The sequence below is a fragment of the Sitophilus oryzae genome, unplaced genomic scaffold (genome assembly GCF_002938485.1).
Source record: "Sitophilus oryzae breed Bouriz unplaced genomic scaffold, Soryzae_2.0 scaffold_1614_pilon_pilon, whole genome shotgun sequence".
In the NCBI taxonomy this organism is placed as follows: Eukaryota; Metazoa; Arthropoda; class Insecta; order Coleoptera; family Curculionidae; genus Sitophilus; species Sitophilus oryzae.
In genome coordinates, this window is record NW_022146297.1 from 427,961 (window position 1) to 445,635 (window position 17,675).

The following is a 17,675-nucleotide window of genomic DNA, read 5'->3' on the forward strand; positions in this document are numbered from 1 at the left end:
GAACCTCTTTATGCGAAGTGTACAAGATAGCTTAATAGCCGTAAAACTCATCGCAAAAATGTTGAATGGGAAAGCGGTAGTAATGTGCTTTATGTCCCTTAAGTGCTATTAAGGAGGCGAGTTTTGTTGATGTAAATAATAACTGTTTATATATTTATAATTAATTTATTTTTGTTTTCTAAAATATTTTGATTGTAAGAAAATATGTAAAACTGGGCAACGCTGTGCCGGCAAAGGTTTATCACGTAACTAAAAGTTTATTTGACATGAACTATAGGTTGATTTAACGTTAGAATTTAATAAGCCTTATAACAAGAACGGTTTTCCATTTATAACTCTACAGATTTCGAAAACTAATCAAGAAATGTTTTCTTCAGTAGGTAGAATTAAAAAAAGGATTTTTAAGTTTTTTTTCTAAATTTGTTACTTAAAATCATGCTGCAGTCGCATGTATTGGAAAAAATACAGGGGCAGAAGCAAGACAAAAAAAACAACCAAAAAATGCCCATTTGTAATGCGTGGGCACGTGCCACCGACGTTGTTTAATCACACTCGAAAAAGAGTTCAATTAACTCAATATTCTTCCAAAGTAGAATTGACACGTTTCAATTAGCATAAGCGTTATGTATCGGATATTTTTGTTGATGTCGGGTAAATGAGCGTATACAGTCCTAATAAATTAAGAGTTGATAGTATGATTTATGTGAATTTTTGCATTAGTATCTACACACATGGCCAAAATTATTGCATATATCGATATATCGTTTAAAAATTATTGGAAAAGAATTTAAAGAATCTTTTTTTATACATAGCTTTGATAATCTGTAACAAATTTTTTTTTGTTAAAATGGATATGGTAAACAATGTTTATCGTTCAGACCCAATATTATTACAAATTCTTGCACATTTCGATTTGTGGTCTCTTGGGTTTCAGAAGAAATTTGACCACTCTTTTGGCCTTAAAATGCCTAGAAACATTATTTCACAGTTTAATAGAGTCAGAATAGTAATACTGTCTCAACATGGCTACCGGCAAGTTGCAATAGCTCCCCACCTATGTATTCTCGGTTTGACGGACCGGTGGGGCTTGTGTGCTTCAATGACTCAGAGGGCTATGTCGGCGGTAGGTAACTACCGGCAGGGTCTCCCATGCCGAACAGGTCTCTGAGGAGAGGCCAGACAAAGAAGAATACAAAGCACACTTCACTAATACACTCACACACAACAAAACAGAAGGTGGGCCGGAGAGAGAACATACCTCCACAATCCGCATCAAACCTGGAGAATGCTCGACTGCACCAATCGGGTAGGACAAAAGGTGCGTCCCACGACGGAGAAGAGTGGCAGCAGGCTGGCCGTGGGAGGAAGAAGAAGCCCCCTGTGAAACCCCGCAGGAAACCACTACCGCCAAATGCATTAGTGGTCCATAAGGCGCAAGAAAAAACAAGCTACGCCGAAATAATACAACAGGTGAAGTCAGACCCCAGCTTGAAAGAAATCGGGGAGAAAGTCGACAGAATCAGGCGAACGGCAAATGGCAACCTGCTCATCGTATTTGCGAAAGCGAAGGACGAGGAGATGGAGACCTACCGAGCATCTATTAGGGAGACACTCAAAGATAAGGCGACAGTAGAGATGAGAATCCCGGAGTCAGAAATAGAAATCAGAGACCTAGACGAGTGGACAAATAAAGAAGAGGTAGTGAAACTTCTAAAAGACCACATTCCAGACCTGAACGGCCTCACTACCGATTGCGGTGAAATCCCTGAGGAAAAGCTGGGCCTCGATGCAGACCGCGGTAGTCTGCCTTCCTGCCATCTATGCTAGAAAAGCGGCGAACAGTCCGCATTCGGGAGAAAATATCACCCAACAGGTGCTACAAGTGCTGGCATTTCGGGCACAAAGCTCTCGACTGCAGGAAAGGAGTGAATCGCAGACAACACTGAGTCAGGAGCAAGCGGACCTGATTCAAGCGAGGCTGTTGGCGGCATTGACTGAAACTCCTTCAGGAAGCCAGAGTCCGCCGCAGTTTGAGGGAACCAGGTACGTGGGAGGGATTCTTTGGATCTCATGTGCCAACGACCTCACCAAAGCATGGCTGCAGCATACTGTAGCCGGCTTAAACAATCTCTGGGAAGGGGCGGACTTGACTACGGTCAACTCTAAGGACCTTCCTAAGAGACCAAAAGTCCTCATCTGGATACCAGAGACAGTCGAGGAAAGTCAGGACCTGGCTTGGGCGTCAAAACCCTAGCCTGAATGTGGGAGACTGGCTTACACTAAGCAGGAAGGTGGAGAAGAATGGCCAAACCATCGCCTTCTCCATCGACTTAGCGTCTTTTAGTGCCCTTGAGCAGACCCAGTTCAAGGCTTACTATAAGCTCGGACGGGTCTTCTTCCGGGCACTGACGGGCGCTGAGTCTCGAAATGAGGGTCGTCCAGGCAAACCTGCACCACAATAGGGCAGCTTCGGCTGTCCTCTGTAAGGTAATGGAGACCTGTGACATTGCCTTGATACAAGAACCCTGGATAAACCAGGGTCAAATAAAAGGCCTAAATGTGGAGAAATATAACATTCTTTCAGGATGGGCTAACCTGGTCCATCCTGACGGGTCAAAGACCGCTGAAGGAACAGGAGCTGGAGTATTTGGGGAAAGACCAAGGGCAAGCTTATCCTTTTCCTTGGGTAAACACTCAACCGTATTCCAGACAGAAATCTTCGCTATTCTACAATGTGCAAGAGAAAACAATAGAAGATTCAATTTTCAATACAGGGTGGCCCATCGAAAACGTTCCGCAAGGCATAACGGCTAGAGTATTCTTTTTTTCAAAAAATTCAAAAACACGTCAATTTTGTTTGTGAGGGGGACAACTTTTGCCCCAAAAATTATTGCGAAATCTTCAACCCTTTGAGCGGGGGTGTCATCCCCCAACTTTTTTTAAATGGGAAGGGGGGTCAAGTGGCGCCGCAATGAAAAGAGCTTTCTATTCTCTATATTTCACCGCCTCGTTTTTGAAAATCGGTCTAGTCATTGATGAGATATGAAGGATTGAAATTTGAAAAGTTTATTTAAACATTTATCAGAGTAAATGATAAGGATAAATTCCTTCGATCAATTTGAGGTTTTTTCTTATTGTTTCTAGATGTTTACGCATTTTTTCCCTTGCCACAAGGTTGAACGATCAGGTGCGGTAGTTGCTAAATAGCTGTTCTGTGACTTGTGCGTTAAAGTTCTTCTCAATATCGTTAAACTGACCCACAATAGAATTTCCAAAAGTACCAGCCCACACGTTCAATTTCTGAGGGTTCTGTGTGTGCACCTCGTGAAAAACCCTGGGGTTGCCTTCAGCCCAGTACCGACAGTTGTGCCGATTAACTACACCGTTCAAAAAGAAAGTACACTCATCCAAGAAACACACATTAAATAGGAAATTATTATCATTCGCCACTCGTTCACTCATAGTTTCACAAAATTACAAGCGACGATCAAAATCGTCTTCGTTGAGTTCTTGTACCAACTGAATTTTGTGCGGGTGGAACTTGCGTTTTTGTAATATCTTTTGGACACTTGAAGGATTCGCGCCGGCCTCATTGGCTAATTTTCTTGTACTCAGCGTACTATCTATGGCAACTTGGCCCACTACGAATACCTCCATAGCTTCATTTACTACAGGATTTTCCCTCTGCCTGTTTTTATTCATAACGGAACCAGTTTCGCGAAATTTTGCTACTAACTCGCGAACAATTTTGCCATAAAGGTGGTTATCAGGATGACGTTCATTGAATATCTGCGCAACCCCAAAGATCCCCCAAAGAAGGGGGACAAACACAATAGGCCTCACAGGTCGCAGTGTTTCCGGCAGAGGACGGCCCCTTGTTATGGAAAAAAAGTTGCAATAGCTGAAAATGTAGGAGTTAACCAAAGCGATGTTTCGCGAATATTAAAAAAATCAGGGAGACAAACGAGGTTACAGACCGGCCTGGAAGGGGTACAAAGAGAGTTACTACTGCTTTGCAAGACCGTCAAATATCCTTAATTGCACGACGCAATCCTCTGCTTTCTAGTACTGCTATTAAAAATGAGATAGCTCGCCTTGAAGGAAATCGTATTAGTAAGGAAATTCTGATTCGAAAACAAACTCTAACTTTGAAGTTTTCCAAGTGGACAGAAATTGCTTTTTTTGGTTTGAAAATGTTTGACCCCAGAAACCCACGGCGCAACGTAAATTTCCATTGTTATATCTAACATCTACATGTTTTTGGAGTTTTGGAAATATTAGCAAAAATGTACCAACAAAACCAGTAAAATTTTGAAAGTGGTCTGGAAAAAGAAGGCGCGACTAACGGAAGGTTAATTAAAAAAAACCGTAAAATTACATAGCATATTTATTGCAAAATAAAACACTAAATCACCACAATACACCAAAACACTTTTACTTTTACACTGGATGCGTGTTTCGCTAACCATGCGAGCATCTTCAGCAGATGATCAAGATTGACTGTTAGTCTTGGTCATCTGCTGATGATGCACACCAAAGGTTGCAACCCCCAACTGTAAGCATATTTGTTTCCCATCAATTCTTGTATTAGCAATATTCATTGTGTACATTCAGATATTTTTGTTCTTGTACGCAAGAAACTTTCGTAAAAAAGTACAAGCAAAGCAAAAGTGCAAAAAAACATTACTCAAATTTACCTAGCTGACGTTGAATACCGACCGGAACTAAGTATTAAAAAAAATAAAAGGAGAAAAGTAAAGAAAAACAAACGAAAAATGTTGATCCTAATGCCATGGCACGTGCTTCATGCTTTTTTTAATCGCATTCGAAAGAGGGAACAATTAATTCACACAATTCCCGAAGTAGAATTGACACGTTTCCATTAGCATAAACATTTTTGCCGCGCAGATTTACCAATAACTGGTAAACAGCCTATCGGTATACACGTATAAATATGAATTTTGTTGGTTTGAAATTGGGAACGGGACTAAGATAATAGTAGAGGAAGTGAAGGTATTTTGGAATAGTACTTACAAAAAAAAATGCAAAAAATTTAAATGTTGATTATTTTGAATAAAACAAATAGCGTACCTTAGATCTACATATCTAGTATGCCATACGAAAATTTCAAAGTATTTAAAGTAATTTAAATGGATTTTTTCATTCATGAAAAAAAAGTGCAAAAAATCTCTGTTGACGTAACATGCAGGTATACTATATACTACAAAAGGTGGCTGGCAACGACCTCCCGTCATCCTGCTTTTAAAATAATTATTAAGCTGTTATGTTTTAACAGCAGGATTACTAGACGTCGCGTCGTTGCAGCCACCCTAATAGGTAGTTTTGTAGTGCCTAAAGTATACAGAGTGGCGCACCTCATTCGCCTCGGTTGATTATACGAAAACGGAAAGATGTAGAAACATACTATTTTATGGATATATGTGGGGAGGCAATGTGTACAATTTAAAATTATTTTGAAGTATACAGGGTGTCTCAGAACTAAGATCCATACCAAAGTTATATTTTTTCTTATGGAACACCCGGTATATTACTTAAATTTTGGATTTTTGGGCATAAAATAAGGCATTTATTATAAGGGTTAAATATGTTTAAAATCTTTGGTTTTTGAGATATTTAAATATATTTAAATATGCATGGTACAAAAGAATTGATTATTAACACCCTGTACATTACTTTTCAGAATTAATTCTTGTGCTGAGTTTGGTAAAGAAATACACTTTACTAAAAAATGTTATAGCTTAATTCATACAGGGGTATCAAAAATTGCTGGTTTATTTTAAATATTTATTTTTCATAAAAACTTCGTTATTTCAAATACAACACTCTGTATTTTTTTAAATAAATCGAAGCAGGTTCAAATGCTCTGTCAAACTATATTAGGTATTCCTATACCTATCTAGCTCCGATTTTGAATAAAGAGCGATTTTTCTATAAAATGGCAACCAAGAGGGCTAGTGTCGTCAGGGCAAGTTTCTAGTGACAATTAGTAGCTATTTTCAAAATCGAAATTAGTTTATGGACTTTATTTAAATTTATACCAGTGCACTTTTATTTAATTTACCTAAAATAGTTTAATAAATAATATGTATAATATGTATTAATATGTTATTATAGATATATGGATTTTCTATAAAAGAGCCAATTACGGTAAATTCAATTTCTTCACTTCCAGCGGCAGGTTTCTGCCTAATAGGTTTTTTATAAACTACACTACCAACTCTGCAAAATAGGTTGTGAAGTTGGTCAAGTAGTTTTTCAAAGGAATGCTTATCAGGAAGATTCCTATTTGGATATCTTTGAGCATAAGCTCTTGATGCCAAGAAATAATTTTCCTCGCAAAATAAAATCACTAGTTCACTTATCCATTCGTTCCGCCAGCAGATACGGCTTTATTTTTCTTCATAAAATAAAGAATACTTACTAAACTATTGTGGGAAAATTTTAATAAACTGTTTAAATAATAATGTTCATAAACTAATGTCGATTTAGTAGAAAATAGTTATTAACTGTCACTAGAAAATAGCCATGGCGATACCAACCATCTTGATTGCCATTTTATTTAAAAATCGCTTTTTATTCAAAATCTGAAATAGATAGGTATAGGAAACCTTAATATAGTTTGAAAGAGCATTCGAATCTGCTTCGATTCATTTAAAAATACAGGGTGTTGCATTTAAAATAACAAAGTTTTTATGTAAAATAAATCCTTAAAATAGATCACCAATTTTTGGTACCCCTGTATAAATTTAAGGAAGCAATAACATTTTTCAGTAGAGTTTATTTCTTTACCTTTAAACTCAACACAAGAATTAATTCTAAAAAGTAACGCACAGGGTGTTTATAATCAATTCTCTTGTAGCATGCATATTTAAATATCTTTAAATATCTCAAAAACCAAAGATTTTAAACATATACAGGGTGGCCCATCGAAAACGTTCCGCAAGACATAACGGCCAGGATATTTTTTTTTTTCAAAAAATCCAAAAACACGTCAATTTTGTTTGTGAGGGGGACAACTTTTGCCTCAAAAATGATTGCAAAATCTTCAACCCTCTAAGCGGGGGTGTCATCCCCCAACTTTTTTCAAATGAGAAGGGGGGTCAAGTGGCACCGCAGTGAAAAGAGCTTTCTATTATCTATATTTCCCTGCTTCGTTTTTGAAAATCGGTCGAGTCATTGAGAAAATATGAAGGATTGAAATTTGAAAAGTTTATTTAAACAGTTATCAGAGTAAATGATAAGGATAAATTCCTTCGACCAATTTGCTGTTTTTTCTTATTATTTCTAGATGTTTACGCATTTTTTCACTTGCCACAAGGTTGAACGATCAGGTGCGGTCTCAATATCGTTAAACTGACCTACAATAGAATTTCCAAAAATACCAGCCCGCGACGTAATACCAGCCCGCGTCAAAATCGTCTTCGTTGAGTTCTGGTACCAACTGAATTTTGTACGTGTGGAACTTGTGTTTTTTTAATATCGTTTGGACAGTTGTACGTTTCACGCCGGTCGCGGTCTCATTGGCTAATTTTCTTGTATTCAGCGTACTATCCATGGCAACTTGGCCCAATACGAATACCTCCATAGCTTCATTTACTACAGGATTTTCCCTCTGCCTCTTTTTATTCATAATGGAACCAGTTTCGTGAAATTTTGCTACTAAATCGCGAACAATTTTGCCATAAAGGTGTTTGTCAGGATGGCGTTCATTGAATATCTGCGCAAACCGATTGCCACATTCATTATTTTTAAAATAAAGTTCGATTATATCCACTTTTTCTGCAAGTGAGTACACCATAATTGGTAAAAAGTTTAACGATATTGAGAAGAACTTCAACGCACAATTCACAGAACAGCTATTTAGCAACTACCGCACCTGATCGTTCAACCTTGCGGCAAGTGAAAAAATGCGTAAACATCTAGAAATAATAAGAAAATACAGCAAATTTGTCGAAGGAATTTATCCTTATCATTTACTCTGATAAATGTTTAAATAAACTCTTTTCAAATTTCAATCCTTCATATTTTCTCAATGACTCGACCGATTTTCAAAAACGAAGCGGGGAAATATAGAGAATTGAAAGCTCTTTTCATTGCGGTGCCACTTGACCCCCCTTCCCATTTGAAAAAAGTTGGGGAATGACACCCCCGCTTAGAGGGTTGAAGATTTTGCAACCATTTTTGAGGCAAAAGTTGTCCCCCTCACAAACAAAATTGACGTGTTTTTGGATTTTCTAAAAAAAAATTACCCTGGCCGTTATGCCTTGCGGAACGTTTTCGATGGGCCACCCTGTATAAGCCTTATAATAAATGCCTAATGAAATAAAATACCGAGTGTTCCATAAGAAAAAATATAAATTTGGTATGGATCTGAGATTCTGAGATACCCTTTATATTTCAAAAGAATTTTAAATTGTGCACATTGCCTCCCTGCATATACCCATAAAATATTTTGTTTGTACATCTTTCCGTTTTCGTATAATCAACCGAGGCGAATGAGGTGCGCCACCCTGTATAAAAAGAAGATCGAGTAATTTTTGAAAAATGTTAATGTTAATGTCGAAATTTTATCGGTCGAATTGCCGAATTTTATCCCATATTCTGGCGAGAGATTAAACGCGCGCATTTGCCGTCGACCGGTGCGAAATTCCGAAATGGATCCGGTCCGCGGCCGTCCAATTGAATTCTGATTAACTAATTACGGCGCAGATTAAAAAGCCAGCGGCCGCAAAGCCCGACGACCGACGACGCTCCCGGTTCGATTACCCACGATAATCCCGCCATTTAAAATCAATTCCGCGCCCGCCAATACCACTGATTTTTAATATGGGAAACGAGACAGAAAAAGGGTATACTACTGTCTAGCCTATACGTGGCTAATTAATATTTCGTTGTATTAATAAATTATGAATATTATACCTACATTAACATTTTTATTGTAGGTAAAGTAAATGGGCGCAGACAGAATGGATCGATCGGCGTTATAAGTCATTCTAGAAGGAAGCAGTCTAAGAGAAAAATCTCTGAAACTCTGAAAAACGATGAAAAGACAGTAGGCATAAAAAGGATTGAAAGAGAGAAACGTTTGCTCAGTATGTAATACTGAGCAAACCATTACGTGGTATACTGATGCTTCCAAAACCAAAGCAGGGACAGGGATAGGAGTATTTAGGCTGAAAATTAAATACTCCGAACCAACGGGCACCTACCCCAACATCCTTCAAACAGAAATCTACGCTATCAAAATCAAAAGATGCGTACAATTTATCTTAGATACGAACTATTTGAAACAGGAAATAGCCGTCTTATCCGCTAGTCTAGTAGTACTAAAAACGATCAACTCAGTAACCATCAATTCGAAATTGGTCAAAGAATGCCCAGAGAAACTGAACAAATTAGGCAAAGAAAAAAAAGTCCGCCTACTCTAATGCCAGCTCACTAAGGGATAGAAGGTAATGAAAAAGCAAACGATCTAGCTAGAAAATAAGGAGCAAACATTCCATTAACTGGACCAGAACGGTTCTGCTTTTCAAGTTGAGACCAACTTAAAGCGGAATCAAGAACCTGGAAGACTCCGCGTCCTTAACCTGGAATGGGAGTCCTTCAACGATCTAAACTCTAAAAAATTTCTCAGAACTTAGGGTCGAGAAAAATCAAAGATTTTCCTTGATTTAAGTAAGAATAATCTTCGGATTGTAACGGGGTTTTTAACAGGACACTGTCTCCTCAATAGATTGAAGGTTAAAAACAAGAGCAAATGCAGATTCTGTAGGGAAAATGGGTATCCACCAGAACACCTTATCACTGAGTGCACCGAGAGGACAACCATTCGTGCCATAAAGTTTGGTGGGGCTGATGTCGGAGATGGAGAGCTGGCCTCTGGGAAGCCGTCTCAGATACTGGTCTTTGTAAAAACCCTGAGACAACCATCGATGCTTGTCGTTGAAAGATCTAGAAACGTATGCAAACAGTTTTAGTAACAGTCTAAAATTTGTTAGAATTAACATGTTACACCTAGACTTCAAGTAATAGTCATTCATAAAGGCTCAGGTCGTCAGATTGAGGAAGAAGATTACGAACGAAAACCAAACTCCAAAGGATGCCTTTCGTTATTTCTTCCGAGGCGGCTCGGATGCTTGCCAAAGCTCAGGGCCGTATCTAGACCAAAATTTCGGGGGGTTGACTTGGAGGGTACAAAAGCTGCTAGGAAAAAAGCAAAATCGCTTTGGGCTACACTCAAATCTTAATTGAAAATAAAATTTTAAAAAAGTAACAGGTAAAAATTATTAATCTTAAAGGATAAACTGGTCTTTTCCCTGGAAAAACGATTGACTACCTCTTCGATATTTATTTCTCTATGTACGCTTAATAGAGCAAGTCCTGTCAATAGCTCCTGACCTCTAGAGTTACGTAGGAAGTCCTTCAATCGTCTTATGCCGCAACCGCACATGCGGGCTCTGATAACAACATAGAGACGAGCGCTCGTTCTCGTCGCCGATCGAGTCGCCGAACTCCGACTTCCTCATCCACACACAGGAAATCGGCGAGACCCCGATCGGAGATCGCCGAATATGCGTGGTTGCGGCATTAGGGTTGAATAAGACCTTTCTGGTGTAGCTGTTGACACTGGTAGAGTTGCTAGGATCATTAATAAAATGTATATATTTGGAAATATACACTGGTTACACTCCGATTATCGTTTCGATGGCGTTTTTAGGTCGGTCGACTGCAGGTAGCTGCTTCCATTTTTGCCGCTACAAGTCTAGTTCTGCCGCTAAAGTGTCATAGTCCAAGAATTCTTTGTCTAATAGCAGAACGATTTTTTTTAGAATTTAGAATGAGTGGGAGGGGGGTTAATCACTTCGACCTTACAGATCCATTGTGTCCCCCTTTCTTGAATCATAACTCATCATACAGTCCCAGGGCTTTGACAAAAGCCAGTATCTAGGACGGTTTTATAGAGGGTAGTTCTCCATCTCCAATATCAGTCGTACCAAAATTCATGGCACGAATGGTTGTCGTCTCGGCGCACTCAGTGATGAGGTGTACTGGTGTTTCCCCATCTTCCCCACAGAATCTGCATTCGCCGTTTCTTCTTAGTTTCAATCTACTGAGGTGTTCATTGAGGAGACAGTGTCCTGTTAAAAACCCCGTGACAATCCGAAGATACTCAGACCCAGGAAGATCTGTGATTTTTCTTGATCATAAGCCCTCAGAAACTTCTTCGAGTGTCTTAGACCATTGCAAGATTTCCATTCCAGGTTGCGGATGGAATCTTTCAAGTTCTTGAGTTCCGCCTTGAGTTGGTTACCACTTGGAAAGCAGAACGGTTCTGGTCCAGTTAGTGGAGTGTTCGCTCCTTTCCTAGCTAGATTATTTGCTTTTTCATTGCCTTCTATCCCTTGGTGAGCAGGCACCCAGTGTAGGAGGACTTTGTTTTCTTTGCCTAATTTATTCAGCTTCTCTATGCATTCCTTGACCAATCTCGAATTGATTGACACTGAGTTGATCGCCTTTAACGCTGCCTGACTATCAGATAAGATGGCTATTTCTTGTTTCCGATAGTTAGCAGAACGATAACAAACGTTAATCACGTTAATGACCAGCAAAACACACAAAATTCAAAATCTTGTCTTGTCAAACTTGCTGTTTTAAACACTTGGATGTTGAAAGTCAAAAATCGAAAATGACATTTGCTTTCAAAGTGGAAAAGTGATGTTAGGGTGTATAATGTATATTCATCAATGACTAAAGAATACATTTTACAAAGCGTGACAAATAGCACCCGAGACCAAACTGTGACCAAACAGTGCCGTGGCACATATTTTACATAATATTGCCGCTTGAAGGGATATTTATATTTTTGATATTATATGTTTTCACTACGCCTATGGTGTATCGGGTGGTATCATACTAATTTATTACAAAAAAAGTATTAAAATGTTGACAAAAGGTACGTAACTAGTATCGACGTATAGTACATATCAAGTACATATAATATCAGGAAAATAATTATCGAATTCAATAAAAAAAACGCTTAAAAGGTGTAGGGGACTGTTTATTTCCCTATAAAACGTAACTTCTGGCTCTTTCTTATCATTGCGCCTTTTACACTTGAAAGTTTATACAAAGTTTACTACACACAACCAACTATTAAAAATCGCTAAAATTGTCGCTGATGACCAGCTGATGATGTCGTTATGTCTAAAAAGTTGGCGTCTAAGGTCACAAATTCTGCTGCAGCCCGTATATGGGCGTTACATGTCCTTATATTCTTTAGTCATTGATATTCATCCATCTTCTTCTTCTTCTTTTTTGTTTCGTTCTTACTTACTTACTTAATGATCATTACTTTTTAAAAATTTTCGGCCATAATTTCCGGGGGGGGGGTTGAACCCCCAAAACACCCCCCCAGATACGGCCCTGCCAAAGCTGTATACCATTTGCATTATAACTGTTCCCATAATATAATATGCACATCAGTACGTTCAGTACGCTTCAATTAAGACAAAGCTTCGTTCTTTTAAGAGTAAGAACTGGTAAATATACGGATTATCTTCAACACAGAATCAAATCTAGCCAGGGAAGAAATAAGGAGAATAGGATATAACGCTTTAACGATCCACTTGATTACTTCTATTCTCTTTGCAAAAAATGTGGATTGATTAACTTCATAAAATTCAAGAAATTGGAACTATATTTATCTTCTTATATATAAATAATTGCAAATTTACTGACATAAAATTTGAATTTGGTGCAGAATGTTTTGGAATGTCCATGCAACCCAACTGATGTAATATTATTATTAGTGTCAAAGTCGAGTGATTCATTAAAGAAATATACTTATTTTAAAATAGCTTACAAATCTGAGGCGATAAGAACTGAAATTCTAATTCCGAAAGAAGTTATGGAGGAATGTAAAAATGCTATAAGGCAGTTGATACAAAAATTCATCAAGTTAATAAACTGCCCAAGTAGCATTTGGACGTTATCTAACGTCGGGTATACGTCGCGTTCAATAAACCCGACGTCGGGTACCAACGTCGGTTCGACCGCCTGACGACCCTTATTTGCACCTAAATGGGGAATACAGATTCGGGTCGCCTCGACGTCGGTATCTGACCTAATAGGGAATGTAATTCTACCAATTACCAACGTCATATTACGTTGGATTTTGGTCACTTAAAATTCGTCGCTAAGCACTTACGTCACTTTTGGTTTCATATTCGCTACCAAGAATACATAAAAACCTAACCAAACTACCTAATTACAAATGGATTCATAATAACTCCTCGAATATAACTATAAGTGCCTACCTAATTTCATATTATAATAATTCTGAATTATTAATCCAGACATCAGTTTTGTCAACGGAAGTCATTTCTTTGATATATCTGATTAAAGTACTCCGGAAAACAACGAGCGCCTTCAAAATTAGGTAGATTTATGAATAAAAATATCTATAAAAAAGTAACTCGCAAAATATTTTTTTTATTTTCTAGCTGGTTTAATCATAAAACTGTACTGTGGTTCCCCCCAAAATCAACCTTATCAATATTATTCTACTAGAAATCCGAATGTGAATATAAATATTAAAAACAAACATCGATTTTAAAATGGCTGACAATCGGATACTTGTTAAGAATGGCGGATTTATGTGTCCGACTTAATATGAACTACCAATATACCAATTCCGACCGGGTCTCCAACATTAGTCGTCTCACACGACCGAAGTCATCAAACCGGACTACTGGCAATCGTATTATGACGTATATAATTCCAACGTACGCCACGTAACCTCACTTTGCGTATCAGCGATTTGTGGATTTGTGCAACTATATTTTAGTTTTTGTTTTCTCTTCCACTTTTTTAAGATAGTATATATACAAAATTTAAAAGAATTGGAACCAGTACCTCACATGTGGGAGGAGGATGGGGTCTGCTGGTTTCCTAAGCTTAAAAATGAAACGAAGTTGCACCAGTGTAACTAGTGATGAAACTAAGTTGCAACAGTGTAACAGCATCTCTTCCGGATAAAAAAACATTCGTGGGTGGAGGCAAGATATCACTACTACTATTATTATTTTGCAAAAGCGTCGACCTCTTTCTGTGAAATGTAGATGAATGTCTAAATGCCTTTTTAGTGTTTTTTAGGCATAATAAAAAAAATAAGTTTGTTTACAAAAACTTTTTATTAGGTTATGTTCATGATGTTCATTAGGCCGCAAATGCTACTTAATGGGTTGTATTTACGGACGTAAATAGAGATACGTAAATTAGGTTATAAATATGAATATAAAATACAACAAAATATAATTGGACGTTACTTTAGGGATTATCAGTGAGACGTATCCTATTCGGATACGGGTAGACGTCGGGCTAGTTCAAGTATATGTACGTCGTGCAAGCCAATGTGGGAACGACGTTGGGAAATTAATAAAAATGGTACGTTGTTATTTTGTACGTCGACAGATCGTTGGATTTATCGACTCGGATCCAACGACGTCGCTTTTAATAGGAAAGTGACGTCACCGGTCGTATAACCAGCACCCGACCAAAATTTGCACAAAGTCTGACGTCGCTTCAGGTCAGATTTAGTTCGAAGTCAGATAGATGCTACTTGAGTGCGTACCTGTAACTTTAGTGTCTTTTTGCATAAGTATGTAGAATTTTAGATTTGTATAGGAGGAGGCAAGTTAAATAAATCTATTGTGTTTCCCTTTCTTGAGTTATAACTCATAATACGTCTCAGGATAAAAGCCAGTATCTGAGACAGTTTAAAAGAGGTTATTTCTCCATCTTCGATATCATCAGTCGTACAGTCGTACCAAAGTTTATGGCACGCATGATTGGCGTCTCGGCGTACTCAGTGATGAGGTGTTTCCCCATTTTCCCCATAGAATCTGCATTCGCCGTTGTTTATTAGCTTCGTCGTGAAAATCCAATGAGTGTTCTTACTTAAATCTAGGAAACCTTTGATTTTTCTCGGTCGTCACCTCTTAGAAATTTCTTCGAGTGTCTTAGACCGTTGGAGGATTCCCATACCAGGTTACGGATGGAGTCTTCCAGGTACTTGAGTTCTTCTTTGTTGCATGGTTTCCATTTTGGAAGCAGAACAGTTCTGGTCCAGTTAGTGGAGTGGTCGCTCCTTTTTTGGGTAGATAAGTATATAGAATAGATTGTTTTCAAATCGAGTTTTATTTTTGGGTGAATAGAAATCACGCGGTAAAAGTTAAAATTTTAGAATTTCAGTCTGGTAAAAAAACTTTGCAAGCCTATTCCTAGTAGTTATCACTATAAAACCCTATTTTCCTGACCAAAATTAAGTATGTACAGGTGTGTTTTACGATACAGTATGAAATAAAAATTGTTTAAATCCACGGCGACCTTTTAAAAATCTCCACTTCGTCCGAAACTACCCTGTCCTCTAACCCCTTCCCTCTTCCGACGCAGGCAGTTATTTCTGGCAGTAAAGTCCGTAATAAAGTTAGTGGACAGCTTTAGCGGTCCACGGAGTCCCGGGAGCGACCGGACTCGACCAGCCCACCGCACCGTCCAGATAATAAAACTCAACGTGCCGGCCCGGCCGGACAAAGCTCCCAGCTCAAGTAAATTGCGGTCCCGGATTACTTCGGATTTGTCCGGGAGGAGACGGCGGCGTATACCTATACCGGCGGCTAAGAAGGAGCGGGCGGCGTGGCTAACTTCTAGTTTGCCAGTTTAATCGACGAACGAGGAGTTACTGCGGGTTAAATTTATTTTAGGTTGATAGTCGAGTAAAAATTAGGGTGAGTTGAAAGAAATATAATAGTCTTTAGTAATTCAAAATGTTCCTGTTATAGAGCACAAAAATGTTGAAAACGTGCATGCTACATATCGATATTGTTTTCACAGGAGAAAGAAAAGATTCAAGTGAGCTCTATTCCTATTCATTCTGAAAAATAAAATTCCGAATTAGCTTCAATCTACTGAGGTGTTCATTGAGGACCCAGTGTCCGGTTAAAACCCCCGTGACAATCCGAAGATCCTGTTCTTACTAAATCAAAGAAAATCTTTGACGTTTCTCGGTCGTAATCTCTGGTTGTCCTGGAGAAATTTCTTCGACTGAGTGTCTTGATCGTTGGAGGATCCTCATTCCATGTTACAGATGGAGTCTTTCAGGTACTTGAGTTCTGCTTTAAATTGGTTTCCAATTGGGAAGCACAAAGGTTCTTGTCCAGTTAGTGGAGTCTTCGCTCCTTTTCTAGCTAGGTAAGTATGTAGAACAGATTGTTTTCAAATACTTACTCGAGTCTTACTTTTGGGTAAATAGGAATCTTGGTAAAAGTTAAAATTTGTAAAATCGCTATTTTTGGGGCTTACTCAACCGGGTCTCACAATGCAAATTCACCTCAAATATCCATTTAGTTGGTCATTGGCAAGCACTCTCTCATTGTACATGAAAATAATAAAACAAACATTTACTGATCTGAATAAAATTCATAGTTAAATACTAAGACTCACCCGGGGGTACTCCGCCCCCCTTGCCACTGACATCACTGACATTCTATTCAATATATCCCATGCCATATCTTCCATCTAATTCAAATATTATTCGGATCTATTGGTTAATAATCTTCAACAACTATCTAGTGTTAATCCTAAAATAGTATAGGGGCTTCCCCGGACGCAAATCTGGCGCTAAACAGATTTGCATCCCAATTAATGAGGCTAATTGGGGACCTCACCAACGCCCCACCGTGTCAATCGAGAAGCAAGAGAGATCTCAAACTCTCAAGACCATTCTCGAAGGAACGACGTCACAAGAGCTTTTCTACTTCCATAGTCAAAAGACTCGCTACTTCCAAATGTCAGCTCTGTGACAAAACACAACACTACAACCGGCCGGCCCGTCTACTACTGACCCGCCCGCCGCCGGCAAGCTAAGTCTCCTCTTACATCACAATTTTACCTGATCACAAATATTTACATCGCTTGCCAATGAATCATACTATTTTCTCTAATCGACTTTCAAATAGAGTGTTTTAGCATTACTAGATAAATAAATAGAGAGTTTCCGAAGGAATGCATATTGTTTATTAGAATAGTGAATAAATAAGTTTTACAAATTGTAGAATTTCAGTCCGGTAAAAAGATAGGGCTTATTTCTATACACTGAATTGTAAATCAATTAATTAGTAAATTTAATAACACTATTAAGGGTTATTTCTTGCCACAAATTATTGTAATAAATTTACCATCCATTCTTTAGTTTTACAACTCGTTTGTAAAATCGCTGTATGACTAATTTGTGGCATGTATGTAAATATGTTATAATATATCTTTATAACCTCCAATATTCTTTGTGAATTTATTTGAAAAATGTATATCTCATAGTAAATTTACTTATTCATTGTAAATGTATCTTTTAAAATCGGAAACTTCTTATAATATTACTATAGAATAGCAATAAATTAGAATATTTTATTATAGTGAATTTACAATTACTTTTGTAAATTCACAAAGCGTTAGTAAATATATTAATAAATTTAATAAAACATGTGTTTATAATTATAATATTTATTATAAAGGTTAATAAAAAGTCACAAAACAGAACTTGTGTATGTAAGATACTCATTGCCATCTCTTTTTATCTAGAACAACCTTACTGGAAT

General features: G+C 38.0%; 1 long non-coding RNA gene across 1 annotated transcript in view; it reads left to right on the forward strand.

The window, feature by feature from the left end:
- Nucleotides 1–17,675, forward strand: part of LOC115880099 — a 56,593-nt gene that overhangs the window by 38,059 nt on the left and 859 nt on the right. The gene's annotated exons all lie outside the window — the stretch shown is intronic.